Source organism: Rhincodon typus, chromosome 20 (genome assembly GCF_021869965.1).
Source record: "Rhincodon typus isolate 14 chromosome 20, sRhiTyp1.1, whole genome shotgun sequence".
Classification (NCBI taxonomy): Eukaryota; Metazoa; Chordata; class Chondrichthyes; order Orectolobiformes; family Rhincodontidae; genus Rhincodon; species Rhincodon typus.
This window is the reverse complement of record NC_063351.1, coordinates 51,943,256-51,970,583: the sequence shown is the minus strand read 5'-3', so window position 1 is coordinate 51,970,583 and position 27,328 is coordinate 51,943,256. Positions and strand designations below refer to the sequence as shown.

Genomic DNA, 27,328 nt, shown 5'->3' with positions numbered 1-27,328 from the left:
TATCTCTGATTCAATTTTAACCCCACTGCGAAGCCTCTTCTAAGGACCTCTCCTCTATCCATCTTCTATCCGCCTCCCACTCTCTCCCTATTTATTTCAGAACCCCCTTCCCCTCCCCCTTTTCTGATGAAGGGTCTAGGCCCAAAACGTCAGCCTTTCTGCTCCTATGATGCTGCTTGGCCTGCTGTGTTCATCCAGCCCTGCACCTTGTTGTCTCCTTCCCAAGTATGACTGATGGGGTTTCCATCAACAAAAGCCAATTTATTTTAAAGCCTCCCATTTCTGCTGAAAGAGAAATTAAAAACAGAAATGAAAAAACAAATAAAATGCAAAATAAAGCATAAATCTTGACAAATGGGAGCAATTACAAAGTCTGGCAAAATAAACAATGAGAATTACAAAAGTCAAAATGTTATGAAATTTTTGAGGGATATAAAAAAAAGGCTTTTACAATTATTTTGAAAAAGGAGATTGACCAGGGGCAATGTGTGCCATTTGAAAACTGCTAATGGTAATTCTGTCAATGGAAATACAGAGAGGAAACAGCAGACGTGGTGAATATAGAAAGCTCAACTGCACAAAGTGTGTTAGAAACTTGAACTTATTTCTAGAAATTGCAATTAGTTCCAGATCAATTATTAATCTGAAATCTGTGAAGTATAGATTTTTGTGAACCAGAAGTATTAAGGGATATGGGAACAAGTAGGATATATCAAGTTGAGTCACAGATCAGCCATGATCTCACGGAACAGCTGCAGAGGCTCAAAGGGCTAAATGGCCTACTCCTGTCCCTAGGCTATAGAAATGCAGCAGTAAAGAACATCAGTCACCAGGAGGAACTTTGTTGCGTTCTCCCAGTAGTGATGAAATTGTTGGTAATCTAATGAGCATAGAGTACACTGTGAATACTGAGGTCAAATTCACTGCAGAGAAAGGATGCATTCTGGTGAGCAGTTAAGTCAGTTATAGTATTAAATGTATTAAATAACACAATAAAATAACTGTCACCAATGATCAATGTGACCTACTTGATTAGGTCACAAAGCTTAGCATCTGCAAACACAGGCTCTTAGAATAAGATCATGTTCCCTGAAGCATGGAAACACAGCAAATAAAGCTTATGATAAACTGACTAATAAGACATTACAAACACTATATCAAGCTTCAGTCAACTTGCACAAATCAATTACTACAGTTTCAATCCCATAGGTTATGATGCTGTCTACAGATTTTGATTTTTTAATGTCTTGTAATTCTTTCCAGCGTAACTGGTTTTATGCACATTAGTTTGCATGCAGCTTAATGTTAAATCTATGAGGCATGTAAATTTGATGAATGGTAGTGTTCAGCTAATAGAAAGATGTGGAAGTACATCAACCTGTTCAGAATATGGATACCGTTGTCCAACCTGTTCAGATACATTGTTACACACCATTGGAGCAAGTGGGACTTGAATCTAGAGGCAGGGACACTTCAATTGTGTCAAATATCCCTCTGTTTATAATGAACAAACCACTTTTATCTTATTCCTGCATTGGGCTCAATCTTGTTAATTGTATAACTTTAGTCATAATTATTCAACCAACTCTGTTCAAAATGTACATTAAATCAAAAAGGAATTTTTTTTATCATATCTGACTGTTTGTATTAAATGCTCGTACCATCTCTTGTTCACTGACCCTTACTAGGTCCGGTCCAGCAAAAAGTTGATTTTTAAATTTTACTCATTTTTAAATCTCTCAATGGCTTCAACACTCCCCATCAGCCAGGATCTACGTGCTCCTTCACTTCTGGCCAGTGAAACATCCATGACTTGCAAATCAGGCAGCCCCAGAAGCTGTGATGAGACCCTTCACTCTGGAATTCAGTCCCCAAACCTCTCTAACTCTTAGTTTTAGACCATGCTTAACACCTAGACTCAGACTAATATTTAGTTCATCTGGCATCTCCTTAGGTTGCTTCACATCAAATATAACGAATAGTCAGGCACTTCACTGGAGCATTATCAAACAAGATTGGACACCAGGCCAAGTCAGGAGATATTGTGGGTCTTTCAGCACAGAGGAATAATGAAAAAAACTTGGTACAAATTAGAATAGGGCAGCAGAGTTTAAAGTATATACAAATTATGGAGGATCCTTGGTGGATGTTTACCTAGGAAAGCACTAGAATAGTTAAATGTGTCTTCATCTGACTAAACAGACTGATTTTCAACCTGTATATCCTTTGACACACGAGATAGGATGTCCAATAAAGGTCCAGACATCAGGATTTACTTCTGTTTTTCAGTTCTACAGATTAAACCATTCTTAATGGGTTCTACAAATGAGAAGTTTTCATGATAAAGTACACAGAAAATAAAGCTTTTAAACTGTGTAAAATGTGTTTCCAGAATTCAGACCATGAGGAAAATGGGTGAGTACCTAGGTGGACAGCATGGAGGGTGTGACGGGGCAAGAAGGAAGATGTGGTGGGCAGAGTTATGAAGTTGGCATGATTGGGATGGGGTCCATGGGGGATTGATGTTGAACAGCGGCAAGGGATGAGTATAGATGGCTTAAGAGTTTCTGGAATAACTAGAATGAAGTCCCAGAAAATTGAGACAGGCCTTGGAACTAGCCCACCTCAGCACTTACTCTCCTCAGGATTGCCTACGCTCTGTTTCTGCAGACCGTGAGCAAATCCAATTCCTCATACCCTTCCCACAGACTGACAATCAGAGAATTCAGGAAAGGTTTTACTGAGATGGGTCTAGAAAACCAAGAAATATCCCCAACTCAAGTTACCCGTCTTGGAAGCCAAAATCCAGCCCACAGTCCAGATGGCATTGCAGTAAAGAGGCATTGTGACAACTAGGGATTGTCATTGACAGCAAATACCTCCAGAAGTTAAACAGTTGCTACCATAGCTCGTAGAAGGCTGAGCTGACACAGTGAGTTGGTGATCGTCAACTTTGGTCTTTTGAAATTAGTGACTCCTGAGAAATGCTCAACATATTCCTAAGTTTATTATTTGACATAGATGAGAGCAGGAATGCTTGGGTGACCAGGAACAGTGGTGTTACCATAGACTGTCGTTAAATTATAGCTACCAACATGAATAATCTTTCTGGAGAAATAGGGGTGCACTGCAGACAAAAGCTTAGATGTTGTAACTTGTTTTGCAAAGGATTAATTTGTTGGCTGTTGAAAAAAATACCAAGTACTTGAATCATTTTTAAAAGATGCTGCAGTTGACTTCCAACATCTATGTTAAAAACACATTCCTTTGACTTGCTCCTACACATTATTTCATTGCTTCACTGATAGCTTACGTAAGCTGTGCAGGAAATAATCCTTGCGCTGAGATCAACCAACCGCAATGATACTCAGTGGCAACACGCTCATTGCTGAGCATGAACGTGAAGAGTCATCTAATTTGAAATGCAACTACACAACCTACGCTCTCACTCCAGAGCAGTACAAAGGGAATGGTCTCCTGCTCTCTTTCTGATGAACCCTTACCAGCACCTCCACCTCTCTTACAGTCACATTGCTTTGGACTGCCACATGAACCTTAGCATTAAAATGAGATACCTTCCATCTAGCACCTCCCATAACAGCATCACTCAAATGAATAACTGACTGGCAATTTGCCAATGCTGTTCTCAGGGGCTGGCTACTGTTCAATCGTAGCTCTTTGACATGAGTCAGAATGTTGTGGGTTCAAATCCCACTCCTGAAACTACAGCACACAAAAAGTTATAGGCTGCCACATGGATACACTGTAGCTGATGTACTCATAGTGAGGTTCCAAAAACAGCAGTGAGCTAAATAACAAGATAATCCATCTTTAGTGATGCTGTTAGGGGATGAATGATGGCTGGGACACAGAGAGAACTTCCTTGCCCCATCAAAATAGATAGGGCCCAAGTATAATATCTCATCTGAAAGTCAGGATCTCAGATATTATAGCACTCTGTCAGTACAGGTGCTCAAGTCTCCAGAGTGAATACACCACTTTCTAATTTAGAGACCAAAAGTTTAAACATCCCCAACAAATCTTCATTGCTCTAAGGAGAATAAAACAAGCTTCTTCACTCTCTTAACCTAACTAAATTTCATTGTTCCAAATATTACTTCATGAAACCTCTTCTGAACTCACTCAAAGGGCTTTGCTTTACTTCCCAAAGTGTGCTGCTAGAATTGAATGTAATGCTCCAACTGTATTTTATCTGGTTGTTTCATAAAGATTTTACTCAAAGGGCTGAATCTTACCTTCTTTGGCTAAGAGCAAGCTGTATTGAGATTTTTGGAGGGATTTCTGTTGCGAGGTTTAGTGAGATTTCTCACTCCATCTTACTAAACTCCCCGATTAACTGTGCATGCCGACCCTATGGCATCTCTCGGTTCTGACTCTAGCCTCATTTTACCATGCACCATTCCTGGAACAGTTCACCACTCAGTGGATATCAAATGGAAGACCAGCAGACTTGGTGCCCATGCCACATTTGAAAAGCAGCTGTGCATCTGGACGAGCAATGGCATTCTGAAATTGCTCAGCGACGGGCATAAAGTGTGATGATGTTTGAGAAGGGGAGGTGGTACAATGATTCGCTGACAGAAACCTGAATGTTCTGATGGATGAGGTGGTGTAAAGGAGGAATGTCCTCTTCTCAGAGAGCCAGCAACGGAGATCACATCACCAGACCCTGGCAGCCTGGTGCAGGTCACCACTCGGGGCAGTGCCATCTCCATGGTGCGAGGAATGGCCAGCAGTGTCACAAGAAGGTCAATGACCTTCTGTGCTCCACAAGGGTGGGAACCCACACTCTTCCCTCTGCCGCTTCACACTCACTCTATCTTTGCTGCTAAACCCACCTCCCAGCAAGGCTCAAGCTCTGCCACCCTCACTATCACCTGCAATACTTTCTCTTAGCCATTCTCATTTCCCCTTTACCCACAATACGAACGCTGCACAGCATCTGTGCTGCCTACTGAATGCCTAGAAACCCTCCCCACCCTACACCAGCATGAACAACTGCACCACTCACTGTCACTGCACTCCATCCCTCCTTTTCTCTCATTTCAGATGAAGACAGTCCACAAATAGGGCAGGAAGGGCCCAGATGGCTGGATGGGGGCCCAACATCAGACTCCTCAACTCTTTGGAGGAGAGAATCCTGGCTTTAGCAGGAAAAGGCCAAGGTCACTTTTATGGAAATGCTGAGATATTCACGTCCCACCGTCTGAGTCAGTCTCATTCTTCATTCCACTGCAATTCTCCCATGAGTTCTGCTGTCACACCACTTTGAACCCCTGGCTGTGACACCTTCTCTCTTGTCTGGCAGCTACCAGTGGGATGTCCCCCATCTCTGCAGTGAAACAGCAGGCTCCCCCAGGAGGCACCTCCTTGATCCTCTTACGAGGAGAACAGAGACCTCAGAGGAAGTATCGGCAAGGCTGCCTCCTGCATCTCCTACCCACCCAGATACCATACGTTGGTGCAAATGTTAGGCTTCAAAAGTGTTGGACCACAATCTGGTGAGTACCTCACTACAACAGCTTCACAACTGGCCAAGGGAGAAATGGCACAGGCCGTTGGCACTCAGAGGACTCCCGGAGTCCCAGGCATGAGAGGACCCTGTAGTGTCAGGGACTTTGTCTATATATGCAGGGAGGAACTGGAGTGACAGACAGGTATGTAGGACTTAATGGCCCGCATTACTCAGAAACAATAGCAGTGCAGTGAATCCTGTGATCATCTGTCTGTTTCTGTGGACAGTTTGGTACTGGGTACTGCCACAGACAGCCAGGCCCAGCATCCTCAAGGACTGCTGGCGAGGGGCACACATCTGTTCTCTATCATCAGGACCGAAGGTACAACGGAGGAATGGGTAATTTGGCAGGCATTCCAAGTGCCCTTTCCTCAAATGGAGGAGGCACCAAGAGGTAACCAGCTAGAGGAGGAACCACACAGGTCAATTCAAAGCCTAACCTCAAACTCTCTTCTCATGACACTCCAGAAGTAAATGGGCTGCTCCAGCTTTCCTGCCCCACTCCAAGCCTTGGAAGATGAATCTGAGGTGAATTACTTAACTCTGGCAATATATAGTGTACAGCTGCTGTCCAATCACTGCTCCTTGTGGTACCCTGCTCGTCGTTGGCTGCCACTGAGAAAATGACCCCTTTATTTCTACTTTTTGTTTCCCGGTTGCCAGTTTTCTAGCCATGTTAGTACACTGCTCCAATATCCCACACTGTAATTTTACATGCTAATCTCTTATGTGGGAACTTATTGAAAGACCTCTGATAGTCTAAGTAAACCATATCTTCTAGCTCCCCTCGTCAATTCTACTTAGCGTCATAGAATCAGAGAGCTGTATGGCATGGAAACTGACCCTTTGGTCCAACTTGTCCATGCCACCCAGATATCCTAAATTAATCTAGTCCTATTTGCCAGCATTTGTCCCATATCCCTCTAAACTCTTCCTATTCATACACCTGTCCAGATGTCTTTTAAATGTTGTAATTGTACCAGCCTTCACCATTTCCTCTGGCAGCTCATTCCATACATGCACCATCCACTGCGTGAAAAAGTTGCCTCTCAGGTCCCTTTTAAATCTTTCCCCTCTCACCCTAAACCTATGCCCTCTAGTTTTGATCTGGGTAAAAGACCTTAACTATTCACCCTATCTATGCCACTCATGATTTTATAAACTTCTGTAAGGCCACCCCTCAGTCTCCGACACTCCAAGGAAAATAACCCCAGCCTATTCAGCGTCTCCCTATAGCTAAAACCTTCCAATCCTGGCAAAATCCTTGTAAATCTTTTGTGAAACTTGAAAGGATTCAGAACATCTTTCCTACAGCAGGGAGACCAGAATTGAACATAGTATTCCAAAAGTGGCCTGATCAATGTTCTGTACAACCTCAGCATGACCTCCCAACTACTATACTCAGTGCACTGACCAAAAAGGCAAGCAAACCAAATGCCTTCTTCACTATCCTATCTACCGGTGACTCAACTTTCAAGGAACTATGTGCCTGTACTCCAAGGTCTCTTTGTTCAGCAACAGTCCCCAGGACCTTACCGTTAGGTGTATAAGTCCTGCCCTGATTTGCCTTTCCAAAATGCAGCACCTCACATTTATCTAAATTAAACTCCATCTGCCACTCCTTGGCCCATTGGCCCGTCAGATCAAGGTCCCGTTGTACTCTGAAGTACTTGTTCATTCTCAATAAATTACAGTCAATTTTTCAAGCATGATTTTCCTTTCATAAATACATGCCGACTCTGTCTGATCCTGTCAGTTTTCCGAGTGTTGTGCTGTTAAATGTCTTAATGGACTGTAGGATTCTGCCTTTTACTGATATTGGTCTACAACTCCCTGTTTCCTCTCTACTTCCCTTTTTCAACATTGTCTTTGTGAAGAAAGAGGTGAGAATAAATCAGACAATGGAACAAGCTGCCAAAGAAAAGTAACCACGGCCCCATCACTCAAAATTTGCCAAGACCCAGCTTTAGATTATTTCCATTGAAAAGATTTTCTTATCAGGGCTACTGTCTCAGCTGCTCATGCCTGGCTAGCTAAGCAACCTGTATCAATGTAGAATTCAGATATTAGTCTGTAATGCCAGCACAATTATCGCAGACATTGAAGCTCAGTTCTTAGACTGCCATTAAAAACTATACCATGTAGATTATCTCACCTCTATTCATTCTCCCTAGCAAAATAAATCATTAAATATTTCCCTCTAGTATGAGAAACAGCTGATCATTACCACTCTCTGTTTTCTGTCTTTTAACCAATCATAGAATCCTTACAGTGTGGAAGCAGGCCATTCAGCCCATCAAGTCCACACTGACCCCTCAGACAGCATCCCACCCAGACCCACTCTATCCCTGTAACCTTGCATTTCCCACGGCTAGTCCTAGGATTTTAATTTTTCTAACAGGTTAATTAATAATGAACCTTTCTTGTCTTCTAATCATGATTTTTCACTTGATCTTTATTGCATTCTCAAGATAATGAGTGTATTTTAACGTTGCTATCATTAATATTGCCCTGTCAACTGCGTCTTTTACCTTGGTTGCCTACAATCCTCTTAATTTCATCAGTACATATGGCAAAGGCAGGATTAGAACCAGACTGCTGATGTTCATGGGCCGTTGTGCATCACAAAACAGGAAAAAGCTGAACAGATTTGATAATGAGCACTGCATGACTCCAAATCATTAACGACAAAACTATTCTCAATGTGGAACAGATTAGATGTCAGATTTTTGTGACAATCTAAACCTTGCTCCTACAATGTAAAAATGACAAAGAAGCAGGTCTTTCCAGTTGTTGCTTGTCTTCTACATGAATACCAATTTAAATCACAAAGGTTAAGATGTGGCACACAAGAAATAGATCTAAAGTTTATTTAAGACACAGAGCTGGGTAAATCAATACAAGCAGCCACTTAAATTACTGGGCAGGTAAATCTAAGGATTTAGATAATTATTTAATGTGCAGTTGATGTCATTCATGCACTCCTATGGGCGAAATCTGCAACTCTCTGGCACCCCCAGAATTCTTGGAGCTCTATTCCATTGGGGATGCTATTGCAACAGGGGTCTGGCATTAAACTGGAAATTCCATCCCCAATCCTGAAAAGAGGGGAATTTCCAATATCCAGGACAAACCACCGATGCCTGCAAGAGCACAAGTTGTGGGTTGAGATTTGAGGAGAACGTGAGGGAATGCCACACTGTCAAACCTACCATCTCCCAGTCTGCTCTCTCAGGTGGATGTGAAAGACATCAAGCCCTTATTTCAAAGAGTAACAGATTTCTGCTTGGAGCCTTGGGCAAGCAGCATTTATACATAAAGGTAAAGGTGGATTTGATTAAAGTTTCAAGTTATTAATAGGGAGGACAGAAATAAGCAATTTCCACTGATCGTGGAGTCTAAGACTCAAAGTAATGTCTGTAAATCTGAGCTAGACCATTCAGAATTGTAATTAGGAAACACTTCTACATGCCAAGAGTGATAAAAGTTTGGAATTTGCTTCTGCAAGTTGAAACTGCTAAATTGGAGATGGATAAGGTTTTGATAAAAATTCAGGGATACAGAACAAAGACAAGTGAATGAATTTAGACTACAGGTCACAGATAGGTCAGAAGTTCAAAGACAGAAACAAACTCGAAAAGCTAATTGAGTAACTCTGTCCCTATGAGGTAGCCAAGAACACTGTAACCTGTAAAGCTCTACAGTAATCAAACTTTTTATTCGGGACACAGCTTCACTTTAGAAGAATATTACTTTGTTTCACACTTCTTTCTTTCTAGGTTACTTTGTGTAATATCATGAGAGATTCGTTGATGAATGTATGCATTTAATTCTATACAGTTTGTGATCCATCATGACATTGCATTCATTGAAATTAAGGCCAAATAAGGCCTCAAAGCTTATTTTCTCAGCATTCCCTAGGTATGTAATCATAGTAGCTTGTTATAGGGGGTCTTATTACAATGGGGAGGAGCATAAATACTCGCGTAAATTGAAGCTGAATTTATAACAATGTAGATTTTTGACATTATACAATCAGAACAATAAATCTGAAATGACAGAATCCAATATGACATATTTAATGTCAACAACAAGAAGTGACTTAACTCTGTAGCACAGGTAGTCAAGCACCAGTGTGTTAATATTTCAACAGATCACTGGCCATGAGGCAAGCAATAAACTTATAGAACAGCAGGCATCAGCAAATTAATAAGTTAACAGTGTTAGTACAGCAATGAATTAAAAATGAGTGGATTAGTAGGAACTGGAGAAATTAGTTTGAACAGGCAAGAATGAATTAATTAATTCAGATGAGTAATCACAAAATTCAATAAATGTGCGCAGAAACACGCACCAGTGAATGAATGAAACAGTAAATATATCAATAAATTAATGATGAGGGGTACTGGTCAATTAATAAATTAAGAGAGAAGCAAGCAATGAATTAAAAATGAATAGAACAAGTGCATCAACAAAATCAACAAGTTAACAATGCATCAGAGATAGTAGGAACTGCAGATGCTGGAGAATCTGAGATAACAAGGTGTAGAGCTGGATGAACACAGCAGGCCAAGCAACATCATAGGAGCAGGAAGGCTGACGTTTCGGGCCTAGACCCGGGCCTAGATTTCACAAGCTTCAAAATCTCTCCTCCCCCTACCGCATCCCAAAATCAGCCCAGCTCGTCCCCGCCTCCCTAACCTGTTCTTCCTCCCACCTATCCCCTCTTCCCACCTCAAGCCCCACCCCCATCTCCTACCTACTAACCTCATCCCACCCCCTTGACCTGTCCGTCCTCCCTGGACTGATCTATCCCCTCCCTACCTCTCCACCTACACTCACCTTTACTGGCTCCATCCCCGCCTCTTTGACCTTTCTGTTTCCTCTCCACCTATCTTCTCCACTATCCACCTTCTATCCGCCTCCCCCTCTCTCCCTATTTATTTCAGAACCCCATTCCCCTCCCCCATTTCTGATGAAGGGTCTAGGCCCGAAACGTCAGCCTTCCTGCTCCTCTGATGCTGCTTGGCCTGCTGTGTTCATCCAGCTCTACACCTTGTTATCTCAAGTTAACAATGCAGTAGGTTCCAGCAAATCAATTACTCCATAATGTAAGGAATACAAAATTAAATCAACAGATTGACAAAGTCAAAAGCAGCTATAAAACATTGCACCAAATTAGTGGACCTGAAGATACACTAACAAAACAAGAGAAGCGGATTCATATCTGTCAGAAATTCATAACATAATGAACATATTTGTAATATTAATGTAAAGGATTTCTGCAAAGTCAATGACATTTCAATATGGGATTTCCACATTCTAAATGTAGACAAAATCTCAACAATAGAATATAAGAGTTGAACAACACAACAGGACGGTAACTTCACTCCACTGTTGACCCACAATCATGTCAGCACCATTGAACAATAATTGAGCTACCAGTTGGATGCATCAAAAGTGGGCAAATACTGTGACAGGGTCAGCAATTCTTTGTAAGCATAAATAGAAACATCTCCATGTATATCTGCACTTTATATTGTTATTACATCTTATATCTAAAATATTTCTTAGGGATGAAGAACAACTTGCTTCCATTCTGATTCAATAGATTCTGAAATAGCTACCAATGTGTGAACTGCAGAATCTGCCATATATGAGGGAGGTGGAGCTTGAGGGGTTGGATAAATGGGGTGTTTAGAGGTTTGTGCCATCTCTCCAATGCCTCAACCTATTCTCTGCAAATTCCAAATGAAGGTTCCTGATGGTTTCAGTGCCTTCGCAAATGCGTACTCTCCATTTTGGGTGGTTACATTTGTCAGCCATTTTATTTGGTGTCTTCTATGATGCTTAAAGGGAATCCCTAAAACATGGCTTTGGGAATGTCCTGCTGTGTACAAATTCTGAGGGGGTGCTTCCAGAATCTGGTGTTAGATATATGACCAATAGTTTTGAGAGATTAACACTTCCCAAGCTGGGTAAGTTGGCAAGAGAGGCTGTTGGACTGCCTTTCTTACCACCAAATTTGCAGGATCATGTGAAGCTGCTGTTGGTCCTTCTATAGTGTTTTGACATGCTTGCTGCAAGCTGTGCAAGGCCCTGAAGTCTACAAGATTATAGGGATTGCTGCTGTTTGGTAAGCCATGACTTCAGTTTTCCGGTTTGAGATCTTGATCCTCAATTAATTATTTCCTCGGTCACTCAAAGGTGGAGTTGGCATATTGGGACAGGTGGTGAATTTCATCATCTAAACATGACTTTGTTGAGAGTAGGCTTCTAAAATATGGAAATGATCCAGGTATTCCAGGATCTTGCCACTGATCTTAATCAGAGGGGGAACTGGTTAGACAAAACCTTCATTTCTTGTGAAAATTCCCATTTTCACATTTGCTTTGGAGAAGGAGTTAACAATGTCCTGGAATTCAGTTTCTAAGTGAGCACATACACAAGCACCATCTACATAGTGAAGCACCATGACTGAGGTTTAAGTGGTGTTGGCTTTGGTTTGAAGTAGTACCAGGGCAAGGTAGAGCAAAAATCATAACTACAAGCTGGCAAATACCCAGGTCCTGATGGATTTCAGCCCTAGGAACTTAAAAGAAGTGGCTGCTGAGATTGTAGATGCATTGGTTTTAATTTTCCAAAATTCCCTAGATTCTGAAAAGGTCACATTAGATGGGAAAAATAAAACATGACTTCTCTCTTCAAGAAAAGGGGGAGACAGAGAGCAAGAAACTGCAGACTAATTAGCTTAACATCTATCATGTAAATCTTTTACTAAAAGGAGGATTTGAAGGTCCACTTGGAAAAAAAAGATCGCTATTAAATCAGGCAGAGACAACATGGTTTAATGAAAAGGGAAATCTTGTTTGAACAAATTGTTGGAGATTTCTTGAGGAATTAACAAGCAATGTAGATAAAGGAAAAACGTGTGAAAATGCTGTACTTAGATTTTCAGAAGACATTTGACAAAGGCTATTGTGCAGAATAACAGCTGAGTCCAGTAATCCTTCTTCAGGACAGTTCATTTGAAACATCGACTCTGCTTTCTCTCCACAGATCATGCTAGACTTGCTGAATTTATCCAGCTATTTCTGTTTTTATTTCAGATTTCTAGCACCCATAGTTCTTTGTTTTATATAGAAGTAGGGAGGTTTTGCTTAAATTGTACAAGGCACTAGTCAGATTGCAGTTGGAATACTGTGAACAGTTTTGGACCCCTTAATCGAGGAAAGTTATACTGGCAAGTCCAGAAAAGGTTCGCTCAGCTGATACCAGGTATGAAGAGACTGCCTTGTGAGTAGATTGAGCCTATACTCATTGGAATATAGAAGAATGAGAGACAACCTTATTGCAACATATGATTCTTAGGGGGCTTGACAGGATAGATGCAGAAGATTATTTACCTTTGCAGAAGGGTCTAGGACCAGAGGGCACAAACTCAGAAATAAGCAGTTGCTCGTTTAAGTCAGAGATGAGGAGGAATTTCTTCTCTCAAAGTGTAAGGAATCTGTGGAATTCTTTACCTTAGAGGGCTGTTGAGGTTCTTAGGCATATTCAAAGCTGAGATAGAAAGATCTTTACTCAGCAAAGGAATCATGGGTTATGGGGGAAAAGCAGGAAAGTGGAGTTGACAATTATCAAATCAGCCATGATCTCACTGAATGGCAGAGCAGACCCGATGGGCTGAATGGCCTACTTCTTCTCATATGTCTTATGATCTTAATCATCTCAACCCCAGTACATTTCCAATGCTGCTTCATCAATGACTTCCCTCCATCATAAGTTCAGAAAAACGGATTTTGTCTGATGATTACACCAAATTCAGCATTATTCATAACACCTCATGCACCGATGCAGTCTGTGCCTAAATTCAGAAAGACCTGGACAACATCCCTGTTTGGGCTGATAAGTGACAGTTAACATTTGTGAAACATGAGTGTCAGGCAATGACCATCTTAAACTAGAAAGGATACAACCACCATTCCATGACATTTAATTCATTACCATATCTGAATCCCCCACTCTCCTAGGGATTATCTTTGACCAAATTTGGGGCAGCACGGTGGTTCAGTGGTTAGCAATGCTGCTTCACAGCACCAGGGACCCGGGTTCGATTCCACCCTCGGGTGACTGTCTGTGCGGAGTCTACACATTCTCCCTGTGTCTGTGTGGGTTTCCCCCGGGTGCTCCGGTTTCCTCCCACAGTCCAAAGATGTGCAGGCTCGGTGGATTGGTCATGCTAAATTGCCTGTAGTGTCCAGGGGTGTGTAGCTTAGGGGGATGTGTCTGGGTGGGATGATCCATGGGTTGGTGTGGAATTGTTGGGCCGAAGGGCCTGTTTCCACACTGTAGGGATTCTATGATTCTAAAAGATGAATTGTGGTAACAAGAGCAGGTCAAAGGTAAGGAATTCCGTGAGAGACTCACCTCTTGTCTCTTCACTGTCTGTTCACCACCCACAAAGCACAACTCAAGTGTGTGATGGAATACTGTCTCAACTTTCCTGCTTAAGTGAACTCCAACACTCAAGGGTCTTGACAATGTCACAGTTAAAACAGCCCATTTAGCTGTATTCTATTCACCACCTTCAACATTCACTCCCTTTTCCACTGACAATCAATAAGCACTTCTGTAACTCACCAAAGCTCTTTAGATGGCACCTTCCAGACTTGCAACCTCAACTACCTTGAAGGAAAAGGGCGGTAGGTGCTTGGAAACTCCACCACCTGCAGTTTCATCTCTAAGCCAACCACCATCCTGACTCGGAAATATATTGCCATTCTTCACTGTTGTTGGGTTAAAGAGCTAAAATTCCCTCCCTAGCAGCACTGTGGATGTGCTTGCACACCAAGGATTGAAACAGTAGAACAGGCAGCTCAATAACACCTTGTCTAGGACAATTAGGGATGAGCAAATAGTGTCGGCCCACATTCCATGAACAAACAAGAGGAAAGCTTTTTTTAACTGCAGCAAATGTTTATCAGCTGAAAGTACACAATCTACAGCTTTCAAAAGTTCAGTAAGTACTTAAATTGAAGTCATCAGCTATGTCAATAGGAATAAGCCCTTGTCCCCCAGTAGCCACTCTGTTTTAGTGTGATGCAGATGACTGTTACAGAATGAAGGCCTCAGTATAGCTACCATGATACTAGCCATCAACATGCCTCATTTACAGGCCATGGTCGCACACAGGGAATGTGATCCTATTTACATCCTGTGCCAGGCCCAAGTGACGTGCAGTGCTGGAAATGGTCTGTGGCACCCTCTAGCTTGGGGAAGCCTAAATTTCTGAAGAACCATGCATTTACTCTGACTACTTTATCTGGGTAAGCGAGAATGACACTGTAGTCAGTTATATTTGAATGGTGTGGCTCAGTGACTGGTAAATTGAAAGATATTGCAAATATCTCTAGTTTCAGCCTGGAAGGAGCCAGATACATTACATGTTATTGGCACAGTCACCTTCACAAGCACTGGCACTTCAGGTCATGTCATGCTCGGAGGTTTTGTGAGGCCTCAGAAGATGGCACCCTCTTCCCAAGGTTTGTCCTGCTCTAAGTGGACTCTATTCATTCTCCAGGTCATGCTATTTCCAGTAGACTAGTCACCCAAGTCTGAGATCAACTACTTGGTGTAGAAGATTTGAAGTCAGGAAAAACTCCTTCACAACCTGCTAAACCACTTCCTGTACAACTCAGCAACTTTAAACAACAAAAGAAAACACTGAATACTTGTAAAATTAAAACATCAGCCACAGGAAATCAACCACCAACTAATCTTCATGTAGTTGATAATCCTTCCAAATAATGCTGGTTGAGGAGTAGAAATGGGAGGAGTGAGAGGAGGGAGCCGCTGCCACTATATTGTTCGGCTGTGCCTGACTACGATTAACTCCGAGCTCCAAAGTAGCACAGCTAGCATGAAATTGGCATTGCATGCTGAGTGACAACTTGATCTCCCTGTTTTGTGCACTTTGAAAAGGGCATTCACAGCCAATGTTATCACCAAAATAGTGTCCAAGAGAACACATTTGGCATAAGGATCTGAAAGAGTTAATTCTAATGGGTGCATGTAGAATCACTCAATATGACGATTTTATAAGGACTCGAGCAGGGGAGCAGTTTAGACTTTGAAGTAGGAAAATCGAAGTTGAAGCCTCCCGCAAGTCTTCATGACAATGTCCATCATATCAATGTAATTTGTACTTTGTTGCTATGATGCAACAAACAACATCTTGCCTAAGACAAGAGCCTCTTGTTAGATCTTCAAGTGATTTTCCTCTTACACATGAGACCAACAAGGCCCTATAGATCTCTACCTTAAGAAACAAATCTACCAGATGGATCTTACACCAAAATGATCTGTGCATAGGATGCACTTACAACAAAGGTTTCTCTAACATTTCACCCAAGGCCTTGAATAAAGCAGACACTTAGAGAGACAAAGAAATGTAAATGATACACGGCATATTTGGAAAAATATAGTAAGGGTATACACATGACATGTGAATGCTAACACTGAATTTTGGATGCATGTTTTATAATCTCCACAATAAAAATTCAGCTTTTCATTTACAAAAGAAACTAGGAAAATTATGCTCCCGGAAGGAATAATATAATTACAAAATATTTAAAGTTAATACATTGTTCATTACAAAATTAGACAGGAATCCTAAAGACCATTTTTAAAAAAAATATTTCTGTACTAACTCAGAATAATTCCATACTCCAGCTTCATGGCTTTTATTGATCTTGCATCAAGCAATTGCTGTCCGCACTGATACAAATGTAGGAGACACAAATAGGAATCAAAATTTCAGTGCTTCTCTCTGAATTAAACATCATCCCTGGTGTTTAAGTATGTGCTGACTCTTTCTATCATTGTTGTACTCCAGTTCCACTCCCCAACAAAAACACATTGTCTCTCTAGGTCCCAAGAATTGGAAAGCTGTACACTCTTTTGTTGAGAAGTTCAGCACCCCCATGAAAACTGGCTATAATTAGCCTGTCAAAACTTTAACATAATAATGAAAAATAAATATAAGTACCATCTTTTTCATTCAAGATTAAAGTTCTCAATTTTAACTAACATTGCGGCTAAAGTTACCTCTTCAATCACGTTTAAAATCATACTTGTCAAAATACTGCAACAAGGCACCATTAGTGATAGAGAAGGTAGAATCGTTCCCTTTTCTAATGGCAGGTTCCCACGGGTATGAAAATATTATTTTACCTGTCGTGTCTGATCTAGTTTTATCCAACTTCTTTTTGACAAGGAATTCACAAGCTGACTAAGTACTGAGGTACAAGGAGAATTAGAATTTAAATAGTCAGCCACCTTTTAAATTCAAGGTAGTTACCATTAAATCATTAATGCTTGATTCAATCTAATCTGCTCTCACACGTTTGTCAATCTTGGTGATGTATTGCTCTAAGGGGCTCAGCCCATTAACTAATTATTGCAATTTTAGAATAATAACTTCATGCCAACAGAAAAATAAGACATTGGCACATGATCTGTCATATCACTTTTATTTTCAATGTACTCATCCAGTCTCCTGTACAATGTTGAAACCACAAACTCTCTCAGGCAGAAGTCAATTTGTAACAAATCTCTGAATCTTCATTGAAATAACTCATTTCAGTATCTTAAGTGAAAAACATAAGAGATTTATCAAACAAAATTGGTTGTAATAGCTTTTACTTACTTTGGCTACAGAACCCCTTTAAATCCTATCACCATGGAAATATTTCATAGCTGATTCCAGCATCGACAAGAGCAGTCCAAGTTAAATGCACTGAATATGTATGTTGGTTTGTGTCAAAACCATCTGAATTTCATTTCTTTTCCCCTGTAGATTTGATTTTTGGTCATTTAAAATGGACATACATGGAGGCTGAAAATCCAGGCTCCTGTCAATACAATGCTGCTGGCATAAACTTCAGTGTGGTCTTATTTCAGGTGATTGGTAGGGGGCTAGCTTTCTACTTCAAGAAAGAAGGTCACCCACATCAGAAATATTTGGTCTAAACAAGAGAATCACAGGATGAGAATTTTCTCGACTCAGACCTAGTAGAAAAGCAGTTGGTACATCCAGTGAAGGCAGTTTTACCAAACACTAAAGGACACATCATGCAGGAGTCAGATCTGGGTCATGATTTGTGTCAAGTGAAGAAATGTTCCTTTACCTAATTTTCATGGCTTCCTTACAAAGAAAATCATAGACCATATTGCAAGATTTTTTCAAGAGGACATTTAGGAATATACAGATGAGGCACAGGAGTAAGCCACACAGCCGTTCAAGCCTGCTCCACCATTCAATAAAATCATGAATGATCCGATTACTCCACATTCCCATCTACTCCAATAATTTTTCACCCCTTTAAGTATCAACAATCTATCTACCTCTGTCTTTAACATATTCAAATACTCTGTGTCCACCACCATTTGCAAAAGAATTTCATTGGCTCATCACCCTCTGTGAGAAAAAACATTATCCCCCTCTGTCTTAAATGGCCCCATTTTTAATTAGCGATGCCTTGTACTACAATCTCCCCTAAGAAACATTCTCTCCACGTCTAAACCTGTCCAGGATCCTCAAGATCTTATGTGTTTCAATCAAATTGCCACTTACTATTCTAAATTCCAACAATTTGCATATCCAACTTTCGCTCAGAAGTTAATCACTCATTCCAGCTATTAGTCTAGTAAACCTTCTCTAATCTGCTTCCACTGCATTCGCAGCCTTCTTTAAACAGGGTGACCATTACTGCACAAATTGTACCAGATGTGGTCTCAGCAATGCCCTGGACAACTAAAGCTCCCTACTTTTTGTATTAAATTCCCCTCACAATAAATCATAACATTCTATTCGCTTCCTAATTAGTTGCTGTACCTACATACTAACCTTTTGCAATTCATTCAGAAGGACACCCAGAACCTTCTGCATCTCAGTGCCCTGGAATGTCTCACCATTTAAATAAAATGCATCTTTTTCATTCCTCCTGCCAAAATAGTTTCACGTGTTTCCACATTATACTCATTTGGCAGATCTTGGCCCACTCATTCAAGCTATCTATAGACCTCTACAGCTTCCTTACGTTAAAGAGTCATAGAATCGTTCAGCACAGAAACAGATCCTTCGGTCCAACTTATCTGTGCTGACCAGATATTCTGAATTAATCTAGTCCTATTTGCCAGCATTTGGCCTATATCCCTCAAAACCTTTCCTATTCATCTACCCATCCAGATGCCTTTTAAATGTTGTTATTGTACCAGCCTCCACCACTTCCTCTGGCAGCTCATTCCATACATGCGCCATCCTCTCCATGACAAAGTTGCCCCTTAGGTCTCTTTTATATCTTTCCTCTCTCACCTTAAACATATGCCCTCTAGTTTTGGGCTCCCACACCCCAGGAAAAAACCTTGGCTATTCACCCTATCCATGACCCTCATGATTTTATAAACCTCTAAGGTCACCCCTCAACCTCCGAGGCTCCAGGGAAAATTCACTCTCCCTACAGTTCAAACCCTCCAACCCTGGCAACATCCTTGTAAATCTTTTCCGAACCCCTTCAAGCTTTACAACATCCGTCCTATAGTAGGGAGAGCAGACTGCATGCAGTATTCCAAAAGTGGCCACTTACATTTCACTTTCTTAGCTATCTTTGTGTCATCAGCAAATTTAGCAACCATTTTTTCAATCCCTTCATCCATGTTATTTTCTAAACTGTAAAATGCTGAGGCCCGAACACTGGTCCTTGTGGCAAACCACTCATTACATCTTGCAAACCATAATTTGACTATTTATGCCTAATCTCTTTCACCTGCTGGATCTCCCATCTCTGATCATGTTAACACCTTCACCACAATATTTATTTTCCACAGTAACTTTTGATGTGGCACCTTACCAAATGTCCTCTGCTGAGGAATGTAGAGATCTGAGATGCAGAGATATCTGGGTGTTCTAGTGCATGAATCGCAGGTTAGTACACAGGAACAGTACATAATCAGAATAGCTAATAGAATGTTAGTTTATTGTGAGGGTAAGTAAGAGTAGGCAGTTTATGGTTCAGTTATATAGGGCATTGGTGAGACTGCATCTGAGGTACTGTGTACAGTACTGGTCACTCACACAAGAATGTATGTGTGTCAAAAACAGTTTAGAGAAGGTTCGCTAGGGTAATACGTGGGATAAGCCTTATGAGGAAAGGCTAGACAGCTTTAATACAGAGATGAGAAAACAATCTTTTTCTCTCTGAGAATCTTTGGAATTCCCTTCCTCAAAAGGCAGTGGAGGCAAAATCCTTAAGTATTTTTAAGGCAGAGGGAGATAGATTCTTTATTATCAAGGGTATGAAAGATCATTGGAGGCATACAGGAATGTAGGGTTGAGACTAAAATCAGATCAGTGATGATCTTACTAAAAGGCAGAATATGCTCAAAGGGCTGAGTGGCCTACTCTTGTGCCTTGTTCCTTTGTAAATCAAAGTATAGTACATCCACCATTTTGCTTTATCCACTGCACATGCTACTTTAAAGACTTCCAAAACATTGGAAATAGTGTTTAATCATTTCACAAAACCATGTTGACTCTGTCTGGTTACCTTGAACTTTTGAGTGCCCTGCTACAATAACTTTAATAATAACTTCTGATATTTCCCTGGATATATGGGAAACTAACTTACCTTTAGTTTCCCGCTTTCAGTCTCCCTCTCCTTTTGGCTAAAGCAGTTACTTACCAATCACTATTTACTGATCCAATGGAACCTGTCCCAAATCTAGGAAATTCATAACAAACATATCAAATACTTCATTTGTCACTACTTTAAGGCCCAAGGATGACCCATAGCTCCAAACATTTGCTCAGTACCACTTCTCTTATGATTGTAATTTTCTTGAGCTCCCCAATCTCAGCCTCGAATACCTGATGTCCCAGCCTCAACAGCTTTCTAGGGTAAAAAAGAAATCCACAGATTCACTTCTCTCCAAGAGAAGAAATTCTTCCTCATTTTTGTCTAAACTGAGCAGTTCTTTTCTGAGAATATGTCCTCTGGTCTTAGACTCTCCAAAAAGGGGAAACAAACTAAGTGAAAACAAACTAACTTCTTTAGGCTGCCTCCACTGTCAATATATTTCTCCTTAGACAAGGGCCCAAACCTGTTCACAGTGTTCTAGGTGAGGTCAAACTTGACCCTTGTATAGATTTAGGAAGACCACCCAATTTTTATACTCCATTCCTTTTGAAATAAACACTAACATTCCATTTGCCTACCCTATCACCTTCTAGATTTTTGCGATTCAGGCACGATCTAATGAAGTGGTCTGCATTTTTTTTTAACAATAAAACAGAGGTTTATTCTGCAAACAGAAATAAGATAAAATCAGTTCTGACGAAGGGTTTTGGCCAGAAACATTGACTTTCCTGCTCTTCGGATGCTGTTGGACCAGCTGTGCTTATCCAGCTTTACGTTTATTGATTAGTAAATCAAACAATTTACAAATAAACTACAACTTGAAAGATTTCAATACACAGTAAAATCACAGTGTGTGGGTGAGAGAACCCCCTTATAATTCAATCCCAAATAAGGGAATTCTTAGTCAAGAAAGTGCATTAGCATGATGGCAGTTTCATTAATTACATTTCAGACCAATTACTGATTCTTGTAAGAAATGCAGGTAAGGACCAATGTTGTATTATGAGAAGAAGAAAGTATAAATCAAAATGTGATTGTACTGTTATATCAGACATTGGTCTGACTCCAGCTGGAGCGCTAGAATACCTGATATTTAATGGACAAACAGGAGAATGTACAAATTAGGAGCAGGTCATCCAGCTCCTCAACCCTGCCCCACCACTCAATAAGGTCAAAGCTGATTTGATTACACAACATTCCCACCCACTCCCAATAATTTTTCATTCCCTTGCTTATCCAGAATCTACTTCTGAATTAAAAATACTCAAAGAGTGTTTCCATCGCCTTTTGATGGTGAGTTTCAAAAGATATCCTGAGAAAAAAAATTTCTCCTCATCCTTACCTTAATTGGGGGACCCTTACCACTACAGTTCTAATTCCCACATAAGAGTACACATTGTTTCCATGTCCACCCTAGTGAGACCCTCAGGATTTTAATCTGAGAAGCTGGAATTGTCCCTGAAAGGGTAACTAGGTCTGCAACTAAAGTGATTAGACTTCTAAGGCTACAAAAGTTGAGACTGCAAGAACTGCAGATGGTGTAGTCAGAGATAACACAGTGTGGAGCTGGAGGAGCACAGCAGGCCAGGGAGCATCAGAGGAGCCGGAAAGTTGACGTTTCAGGTTGGGACCCTTCTTCAGAAATGGGGAGGAGGAAGGGGCCTCGGAAATAAATAGAGAGAGGAGGGGTGAGGCTGGGGAAGGTTGGTGGGATGGTGATAGGTGAATGCAGGTAGGATGTGGTGGGCATTGGTCAGTGAAGTGGGAGGGGCTGATAGGTTGGAGAAAAGATGGACAGGTTGTGTCAGGTCAAGGAGGTGGGGATTAGAGGGAGGGTTGGTCATGGGATGAGGCCGGGGGTGGGGAAATTTTAAAACTGGTGAAATCCATGTTTAGCTATTTAGGATGGAGGCTCCCAAGGCGGAATATGAGGTGCTGCTCCTCCAGTTAGCAGGTGGTGTCATTGTGACACTGGAGGAGGCCCAGGATGGATATGTCACCCAGGGAGTGGGAGGGGGAGTTGAAGTGGTTCGCAACTGGAAGGTGTTGGCGTTTGTTGCAAACAGAGCACAGGTGCTCTACAAATCGGTCTCCGAGCCTTCGCTTGGTCTCACCAATGTAGAGGAGGCTACATCGGGAGCAGCAGGATACAGTAGACCAAGTTGATGGATATGCAGGTGAACATCTGTCAAATGTGGAAGATTTGTTTTGTGCCTTGAATGGAGATGAGGGGGAAGGTGAAGGGGCAAGTGTAGCACTTCCTGCGGTTGCAGGGAAAGGTGCCAGGGGTGGTAGGGCTAGTGGAGAGTGTGGAGCAGACAAGGGAGTCATGGAGAGATCGATCCCTACGAAAGGCAGATAGGGGTGTGGAGGGAAATATATCTTTGGTTGTGGGTGCCACAATCTGACCTGACACAACATGTCCATCTTCTCTCCCACTTAATCGCTCCTCCCACCGCACTGACCAATCCCCACCACTCCCGACTTGCACTCACCTATCACCATCCCATATACCTTCTCCAGCCCCATTCTCTTCTCTCTATTTATTTCTGAGCTCCCTTCCCCCCCATTTCTGAAGAAGGGTCCCAACCCGAAACATCAACTTTACTGCTCCTCTGATGCTGCGTTCCTCTAACTCCACACTGTGTTAAAATTGAGATTGGCTTTCCCTGAAAAAGAGACATATCTTAAAATTTCAAGACTTTAAGAAATTCAACCTAGTATTGGAAAGTGTTCTAATACTAATTGGAAATGCAGAAAGGAAAACAGGGGTCAGGAAGATGGTATGTTTGTGGAAAGACAAAGGGCCAGGTTTTTAACTTTCTGCCGATAGAGAAAATTGGCATTGCCAATGAGAGCTGAAGTGGGAATGAAAAGAAAAAAAACAGGTTTAATTGGTGAGATGCTGATCCACAAGAGCAGCTTCATGCCTAGAAAGGAAGCTAATAATGTAACTGAAGAATTGAAGCATATTAGGAAGTAGCAGATGGATAAAATTTTAGGGGTTGTTGAGTCAAAAAATAATTTCCTTTTTCTAAGGAAAGCTTGATATTCCTTCTACATTCTTATGAATCACAATTATAATTACTCAGTGACTTGGGACAATGATGTGGTCATTTCATTTAGGTTTTCTTTTTCAAAAAAGGAGCCAGTTTTAAAGGAACTCCATCATGACTATCCGGTCCAGAATTGCTCAAATCTGATTGACAAATAGTTCTCTGAATCAGTCCTCTAGTAGATTGTCCAACTAAAGTGCCTGAAAAGTTTTGCAAATCAAGTCAAGATGACAAAACTCAAGAGGATCTCAGTATTTTCTGGTGTGTGTGGAAATGAACTTAAGAGTGCCTTACAAAATGTGCTACTTGGTACACAAAGCATGGTGCAATAACAGGTGCACCCACAGTGTATTTTTTTGAAAATTTGTATTCATTAAATGGTACAAAAAAATTCATGAACAAGATTAAAATAAGACATTATTGCTGACATCAAAAGAACACCATGGCAGTGAGATGGTACAAAAGTGGTGTTCCAGAAAGCAAAAAGATGCCTATAAAAGCCACTATAAATGGCATCTGAAGCTATACTTGTAAAGTGGGATGATACAGAGTACCCAAAATCTTTTAAACATAAACATGTTCCAAATATAGAACTTTTCCAATATTTAGTCCACTAAGTATGATAACACAATCTATCATCACTTTCAATTTATGCGTGATGTAATGACCTATCCTAGTCCATCCGCGTCAATGCTACAGTTGAGAAAACACACCAACACCTCTACTTCCTCATGAGACTAAGTAGATTTGGCATGTTGACAATGACTCTTACCAATTTTTACAGATTCACCATAGAAAGCATTCTATCCAGATGCACCACAGATTGGTACAGCACTGCTCTGCTCAAGACCACAAGAATTACAGAGAGTTGTGAACGCAACCCAGTCCATCACGAAAATGTGCCTTCCTTCCATTGACACCGTCGATACTTCCCGCTGCCTTGGGAAAGCAGCCAACATAATCAAAGACCCCTCTCATCCTGGTTATACTCTCTTCCACCATCTTCCATTGGGGAGAAGATATAAAAGTTTGAAAACATATGCTAATAGATTTAAGAGCAGCTTCTTCCCTGCTGTTATCAGACTTATGAATAGGCCTCTCATATATTAGAGTTGATCTTTCCCTGCACCTTCTCTGCAGCTGTACCACTATATTTTGTATTCTGTTATATTACCCTGAAGTAATTGTGTAAGGTATGATTTCTCTGGTTAGCATGCAGATGTCTTGGACACTCCTTGCTAGAAGACGTGGAAACAGAATTGGGTCATTCAGCCCAAGAGAGTCTGCTCTGCCATTCAATGAGATCATACTGATCCAATTATCCTCAACTCCACTTTCCTAAATTTTCCACATAACCTGCGATTTCCTTATTGATTAAAAATTTGTCTATCTCAGCCTTGAATACCTAATGACCCAGCCTCAATGGCTTTCTAGGGTTAAAAAAAATCCACAGATTCGCTACACTCCAAGAGAAGAAATTCTTCTTCATCTTTGTCTAAACTGAAAAGACCTTTGCTGAGAATATTTCCTCTGGTCCTAGACTCTCTAACAAGGGGAAACAAACTAAGTGAGCCTTCTTGAGGCTGCCTCCAATGTCACTATATTTCTCCTTAGACAAGGGCCCAAACCTGTTCGCAGTATTCTAGGTGAGGTCAAACTCGAACCTTGTATAGATTTAGCAAGACCACCCCTACTTTTATATTCCATTCCTTTCGAAATAAACACTAACATTCCATTTGCCTAACCAATCACCTTCTAGATTTTTGTGATTCATGCACAATCTAATGAGGTGGTCTGCATATTTTTTTAACAACAAAACAGAGGTTTATTCTGCAAACAAAAAGAAGATAAAATAAACCTAACAATAAAAAAAAACTTTAAAGATTTCAAAACACACAGTAAAATTCCATTTATTCCTAAAACAATGAAATTACTAAACTCAAATACCAAAGAGAGTTATTGCCTGTATTACATCCATAAATGTAACTTATTTGTTTCTTTCAATTCCTATCTTGAAAGTTTGATAGCTCTTCCTTGAGTATTCATGGAACTGAGCTTAGACTTTTTCAGATTCAAATAAATCCTTCTCAGTTCTACCCAATTACTTCTGGTCTGGAACTTTTAAATTAAAACATTACACTGAGACAGCCTATTTCGTAACTGTTTTAAACTAACATCTTTCTCCAAGAGAAACTAGTTCTTACAAAGAACAGTAAAGCGCAGGAACAGGCCCTTTGCTCCATCAAGTCTGCGCCAACACAAAATGCCTTTCTAAACTAAAAATCTTTTGCCTCTATGCTGTCGGTATCTCTTAATTCCCTGCCTATTCATATATCTGTCAAGCTGCCTTACATCTAAGATCTAACTTTCAACATAACTTCTGCAAACTGAATTCGAAAGTTTCCAAGCTATGGGTTTTTCCTCTAAGCAAAAAACAAACCTCATTCTTCTAAACTGAAAGCATATTACTGCTTTTCAATATTTACTCTGTCCAATCATAAAACTCACACAATGCAAACAAATTCCCATTAACACTCCATGAACTCAGTCTCTCAAACTGGTCTGAAAGAAAATCATGACTCCCAAAAAACTGACCATAAACCCAATCATATACACAGACCAAAATCCATGTGCCACTAGGTCAAAATCCAAAAATATTATGAAAATATAATATTCCACAGGTAGTATAATTTCCTCCAACCCCACATAGCACACTCCAAATATGCCACCCGTTACCCCAGAACTACTGCTAGTGTGTTAGTTGACCCTAAAATTCCTTTATTTTGTTAAATGAGCTGACCGTAGAGGCATGATCAGTGCTGGCAGCTCCTTCAGAATGTACTGATGAGACAGGAGAGCTAGTTTCTATCAATCGTTGGGCATCTTGATGCAAGTGCATGCTGGTGCTGCTGCACTTCTAACGAATAGAATATGAAAGTCGGGAGGTAGCACTGAACCTATATAAAATCCTTTCAGAGATAGTAGGAACTGCAGATGCTGGAGAATCTGAGATAACAAGGTGTAGAGCCTTATTATTTTGTGTGTAAAGCTTTAGGCATATCATGGCTTTGAGTCGCACTTAAAACTCAGCCTTCTGTTTCTTCTGGTGTAAGTTAAGCCAGGTGCAATTCTGACATTAATGATAGGATTTCTGTGACAGTCGCTGTCATTATTCCGTAAATTTCATAAATGCATTACCTCTTAATGGCACAGCTTCTGCCAGTACTTAGCTCCTGTAGTTTTTAGAAGCAGTGTAAACCGAGTACACTGTAATCTCTACAGTCCTTAAATCTACTGTTCAGAGAAATCAACTGACTGGTAATGTTTTGAGCAGATTCAGTCATTCATTCATTCAATGGGTGTCCCATTTAATGTGGAAATGAGGAGAAATTGTTTCAAAACAGAAGTGGTAGAGACAGTCCCAACTCCTAAGGGAGACTAAAGGTTATCAAGAGTAGGAGGGCATGTGGAATTGAGGCTGCAAATCAGATGTGCCCTAATCTCTTCTTTTAAAATTCATCCGTGGGATGGGATGTCAGTGCTGCTGGTTAGGCCAGCAATTATTACTCATTCGTAATTGTCCTGGGGAAGGTGATGGTGAGCTGCCTTCTTTATTGCTGCAGTGCTTGTGCTATGGAACCCGCAAAATGTTGTTCAGAAAGAGTATCAGGATAGTGACCCAGCAATTGTGAAGGAATGGTGATATGCTTCCAAATCAGGATGGTGGGTGGATGGAGGGGAAGTTTCAGTGGTGGTTATCCCATACATTTGCTGCCCTTGACCTTGTAACGGGTACAGATCTCAGATTTGGAAGGTGCCAGAGGAGAAGCCTTGGTGAGTGTAGTACATCTTGTAAATAGTACACACTGCAGTCACTGTGAAATGGTGGTGAAAGGAATGAATGTGGAAAGTTGTGCATGACAAAACAAACTCAAGGGGCCAACTGGCCTACACCTGCTCCAAATTCCTACAGCTGTGTCAATAACATCAATAATTTAAATACAATATCTTTGAAAAGAAATAGTATTTGGACAAAT

The 27,328-nt window shown here is 40.9% G+C and overlaps 1 protein-coding gene across 1 annotated transcript in view; it reads right to left on the bottom strand.

Moving 5' to 3' along the window:
* Positions 1 to 27,328, bottom strand: part of cusr (Copper-only SOD repeat protein) — a 115,622-nt gene that overhangs the window by 71,558 nt on the left and 16,736 nt on the right. The window lies entirely within an intron of this gene.